This window comes from Apodemus sylvaticus, chromosome 14 (assembly GCF_947179515.1).
Source record: "Apodemus sylvaticus chromosome 14, mApoSyl1.1, whole genome shotgun sequence".
In the NCBI taxonomy this organism is placed as follows: domain Eukaryota; kingdom Metazoa; phylum Chordata; class Mammalia; order Rodentia; family Muridae; genus Apodemus; species Apodemus sylvaticus.
The window spans coordinates 33277128-33282837 of record NC_067485.1 but is presented as its reverse complement, the minus strand read 5'-3'; positions in this window follow the sequence as shown (position 1 = coordinate 33282837).

The following is a 5710-nucleotide window of genomic DNA, read 5'->3' as shown; positions in this document are numbered from 1 at the left end:
TTATTTAGGTATTTTAGACATAATATTACTATATAGACCTGTCCGGCTTGGTGTGTAAGCATGAAGGCCTGAGTGTGATCTCTAGCACCAAGTAAAATCTAGCATTGTGGTGGCAGTCACTTATCCCCCAGGACTGGAGACAGGTGGGACAGAACAGCTCTGGGGTTTGCTGGTCAGCTAGCCTAGCTGAGGTCACTGAATAACCAAGTTCAATGCTCATTGAGAAGTCTGTCTAAAAAAACACGGTGGGTAGTGACTGAGGAAGGCACTGGACGCTGACCTCTGGCTGCACACCAACACGCACCTGCACTCACACACAAAAGAAGAAAAGAATACCACTTTAAAAAATAGCAATAATCTTATAAAATATGTTCCTAGTTTCCAAGATGAAAACTTGAATGTGCCAGACATTTGTGACTTTACATATTAATATTTAACAACAAGAGGCACAAATCATTCTATCAGGAAGGAAGGTGAAGATTAACATTTTGATAAGGTAACATTTTACTTAGTTCTGGCTAAAATCCTCAAATAACCTGTTTTTCTTTGGCCCAAAATTCAACAGTCAACTTAATTTCCTGCATTCTAAATGTTTTTCAAAAGAAGAGAGGGGGAAAGTCAGAGGTAACAGTTCTTATGTATTAATGTGGTTCAAAATCATCCTCAGATATTCAGATTCATTTTATACACACACACACACACACACACACACACACACACACTTGTGCTGTTTTAGGCACAAAATGACACAAAAACGATTACATTAACTCATACTGTTTTCAGAAAATATGTTATAAGTATAGAAAAGAGTAACCAGCAAGAATTCTCCTCTGGGGACACCAAAATATACAGACTTAACATTTTTATGGTTATAAAGTTACAATTGGTAATGTGTTTACCCATCTTTGTTTCACTGTGTCCTCTGTGTTTGTTGACATGGCTGGAAGAGCCACAGAAGACTATGACTCACCTCAGACTTTCCTGTCATTCAGCAGAAGCCCAAATAACAGAACTCTAAGATCTTAAAAGCACTGTTGTGGTTTGAATGTGAAAGTTTCCCCATAGCTCAAATGTCTAACATTTGGTGTTGAAGCTTAGGAAGGGTGACCTTGCTTCACTGGTGGGCCACTGAGATCAGCCTTGGAGTTGCACGCCACCCTAACCCTATCTCCTGTCCTCTCTCTGCTTCATGGACACAGTGTGGACTAGTTACTTCATAACCCTTCTTAAATGGTGAGCCCTGAATGTTTCTTCTCATCATATATTTGATCATAACAGCTAGAAAAATGAGTATAATTCCAAATGGTTCAACAGAACCTAAGCTCAAAAAACCTCCAAATCAACAGGAAGACAAACCTGGAGGTGCACCACTGAAAAGAAATCTATCAAGGGCCAGGCATGATTAAGATTCCAAAATGGGAACTGTAGAGACAACTCGGGGGTTAAAAGTACTTGCTGCTCCTGCAGAGTGCCTAGATTTGGTTCCCAGCACCCACTTCAGGTGGCTTATAACATGGTAATTCCAGTACCAGGGGATAGATACACACATGTACATGGTCACATAAACTCATACAAGCACAAAAGTACACATTAAAAAAATTAAGGGTACAAACACTGCTTAACTAAATCAGTGTTGAAAGGTTACCACTAGTTATTCCTTAAAAGGCCAAATAGAAGAGTCATATGGCCCAACAATTTCATTCCTAGGTATATGCACAAAAAGACTAAATATAGGGACTGAGAATGTAGTATGCACGCGCGTGTGCGTGTGTGTGTGTGTGTGTGTGTGTGTGTGTTCTGGTATTCACTACATCATGGATGAATTTTTGGCAACCAGATTTTCAAATCAAATAAGCCAAGTAAAAATAACACACTTATATGAAAGAGAATATACAACTCATTAGAAAGAGAAAGTAGACTAGAAGTCACCAAATGTAATCCTTGGTTTTAATTACCAACTTGATACAGTCACTTGAGTAGACATTCCCAATGAGAGACTGTCTAGATCAGACTGGCCTGTGGACATGTCTGTGGAAGACCGTCTTGACTGGCCTTAATTAATGTGGATAAACCCAGCCAGAATGTGGGCAGCACTGTTCCCTGGCTTTGGACCGGGAGTTTAGAAGGGTAAACAGAACTAGATATACAGTAAGTGTAAGCTTGCATCTCTCTATTCTTGCTTCTGACGCAATGAGGTTAGCTGTCCTAATTTCCCATTACCTTGGCTTCCCTGCTGTCATATACTAACAGCACTGTAACAGGACTGTGAACTGAAATAAACCCTCTTACCTAAGTTGATTGTTTTTAATTGAGGTATCTATCACAGAGATGAAACTATAACACCAAGAGGTTAGAGGAAAGAAGAACGAGGAGTTAATATTTGATGGTATATAATAACCAGATGTAGGAACCCCGAACGGGGAGACCCCACTTGAGTCTCGGGTCGGCGCACACCCAAGGAAACGTGAGAGACCGGCTTGATGCAAAAACAGGAGGCAGTTTAATTGCGGAGCTCCAGGCTGACACATCTCGTGCAAGAGACAAAGCGGTCCGCCCCGAGGCTCAAAAGCTAGGGGTTTATATGGGAAAAGGCAAGGGGGTTTCGAGCGCTTTACATAATTAGTCAATTCATACATTGAGGGAGTAATTGGCATACAATTACATCAGCAGGTAGTACATCAGCAGTGTAGGAGAGTAGAATGTAGGGGAGTGAGAGACTTATCTTGTTAGCAGAGGGCCTAGTTAACATTAAACTACAGGAGGAAAGAAAGGGTGTGGGGAGGGAGCCCAGATGGCCCATGACTCAGTGGAGGTTGTTTAGGCTACTTTTTATCTTTCTGGCTGGCTTGTTTCTGGAATGTCTTAACGACCTTGGGAGGACCATCCTGCTATTCTAACAACCTTGAGAAGGCCCCAGCTTGTCTGGGTTTGCCCCTGGCCTGCCTTATGCCTGGGCCGTGGATTCTATGAGGTCTTAACTTCGTTTTTGTTTCTAACTTCCATCACAAACACCTGAGATAACTCAACTTAAAGGTAGAAAGAGGCCCATCTGGCTAATGGTTTCAGAGGTTTGAGCTCAAGACTAGCTAGCTCTGTTGCTTTCTTGCTTTTGCAAAGGCTAATTATCTTGACAGAGAGTGCATGGGGAGGAGCCTGAGTCATCTCACAGAGGCGGGGAACCAAAGAGAGGAGAGAGTGCCAGGGTACCCACATCTGTTCAGTGGCATATCCCCAGCGATCCAACTGTTTTTCATAGGCACCTCCTACAGTGTCCACTACCTTCCAAAAGTGCCATGGCCAGGATACAAGCCCTCATCAGCACATGGACCTCTGGGGATATTCAAGATCCAAACTATGGAATGTAAAAGGAGATTTTGTTTGCAATTGTGCAAACATTTTGGAAATTGGTAATAATAGCAGCTAAAGACTGAAAGTAGCTAAAGCCACTTAATTTTACACATAAAGCACATATACACACAATGGTTGTTATTAGGAAGTATCTAGTTATCAAAGGAAAATAAATACTTTTAGCAGAAGGGAAAGAAATATTAAATAGACAACAACTTCTGTAGGAGGCAGCCTGTCTAGTGTGGAAATACTTAAAATAGCCATACAGCGTTCCCTTTTATTCTGAAATAAAACATGCGAGGTGAGGAGTTGAGGGAGGCTCTGATGGGCTTTCCCGCCTCCCTGCCTGCTATTCCTGACCCATTTGTCCATTTCTGCAACATTAAAGGGACACAAATGATTAACTGGAAACCCCTCGGAAATGATCGTTATCGGTGCATCTCATCTTGAGAGCATGACCTGCAGGTCGTGTTTGTTTGCTGTAACTGAAACAATACCAGACTGGCAGAAAGTTCCGTTATTCTATTAAGATTATGTTCCTACTGTTCAACTTCTACTCAACCTACAGCATTATGAACACCAGAGAATACCATTCAGCTTCTAGCATCTGGAGGAGAGCAGCTTACCTAGAGTGTGCCTGTGAGATCTTCTTGTTCACACATGCTGCTGTACTCCAGTCGTGCATGATCCCACAGGTGCTGTGGCGTCTACACCTGCGGCTCTATTAGAAAATGTAACTGCAGAGACAAAAGTGGAGGAAGAGCCTAAGGAAGAGGGGGTCCAGTGGCAGGCCCAAACTGGGATCCAGCTCAAGGGGAGGCCCCAAGGCCTGACACTATTACTGAGGCTATGGTGTGCTTACAAACAGGAGCCTAGCATGACTGCCCTCTAAAAGACCCAACATGCAGCCAAAAGAGTCAGATGCAGATATTTACAGCCAACCATTGGTCTGAAGTCAGGGACCCCTGTGGTCGAATTAGGGAAAAGCAGGAAGAAGCTGAGGAGGAGGGCGATCCTATAGGAAGACCAGAAGTCTCAACTAACTTGGAGTCCCGGGATCTCTCAGACCCTGGGCCACCAACCAGGCAGCATACACCAGCAGATAATAGGAGGCCAACACATATCCAGCAGAGGACTGCTGGGTCTGGACTCAGTTAGAGAAGATGCACCTAACCATCAAGAGACTTGAGGCCCCAGGGAATGGAAAGGTCTGGTGGGATGGGGGTGGGATGGGGACATCCTCTTGGAGACAGAGTTTGGGAAGGGGAGAGAGGTATGAGATATGGAACAGTTAGAGGGTGGACAGGGAGGGGGATAAAGCCTAGGCTGTAAACAAAAAGACTGTAAACATTAAAGAATAAATGTTTAAAAAGAGAAAAGAAAATGTAGATTATCTCCAGGTCAGGGTTCACTGGCAGCCCTGATCATGCTGGGGAGTGCAGTAAAAATGCCATATTCTATCTTTTAATATAAGGAAAATGGTAGCAGAGAGATCAGTCACACCACCATTCCTTGAATTGGTAAGATGTCCCTGTGAGTAGAAAGCCAGAAAGCCAACAGCAAGCGCGCGCGTGCGCGTGCGCGAGTGCGCGTGTATACACACACAAACACACACACACACACACACACACACACACACACAATTTTTCACCTAAAACTCCCACCAGCTCCTTTCTCCAGCTTCTCCAACTATGTACAGCACTGGCCCCAAGACTTTCCAGCTTTTAAGGGAGGTCTTGCAACATTTTGTTTTAATTAACTATTTTATTTTGATCTATATGTCCATTTCACAGTTTCTTCCAGTGAGGACATCTGACAAGAGTGTCTTACCATGGCATGACACTGATAGGGCAGGCAAAGAATGCATCCCTCGACACAAATACTGGTTTTTTAACTCCTAAATCTTTGCAACCACTACTCTGATTCCCTATTCTGTAATTTGCTCTTTCAGGAAAGAGAATCATGAAGTATATAACCTTTTGGGATTGAATGCTCTTACTATGGGAAATTCCCTTAAGACTGGAGCCTGATGCATTCACTACTCATTTCTTTTTTGATTGCCTAGTAGTACACCGTGGGCATTTTTGTGCTGCTTTATCAGGATAACTGTAGTGCCTGTGAAAGATAAAGTACAAGGCGGGAAGGCACCTCTACCCACCTCCCAGTTCAGGCTTCCTGCTAGAGGCCATCAGCAAGGAGAGAAACTGTTTTTGCCCACAACCACTGGAGCCCAGCGCGGGGCAAGAACCGGACAAGGAGACTCGAGGGGAGGGAAGATTGAAGTCCAATGACTCAGCACTGACGGGAACTAGAGGGAGTTGTGGGCGGTTATTGCCAAAAAGCAGCCAGAGGTCAGTGTGTG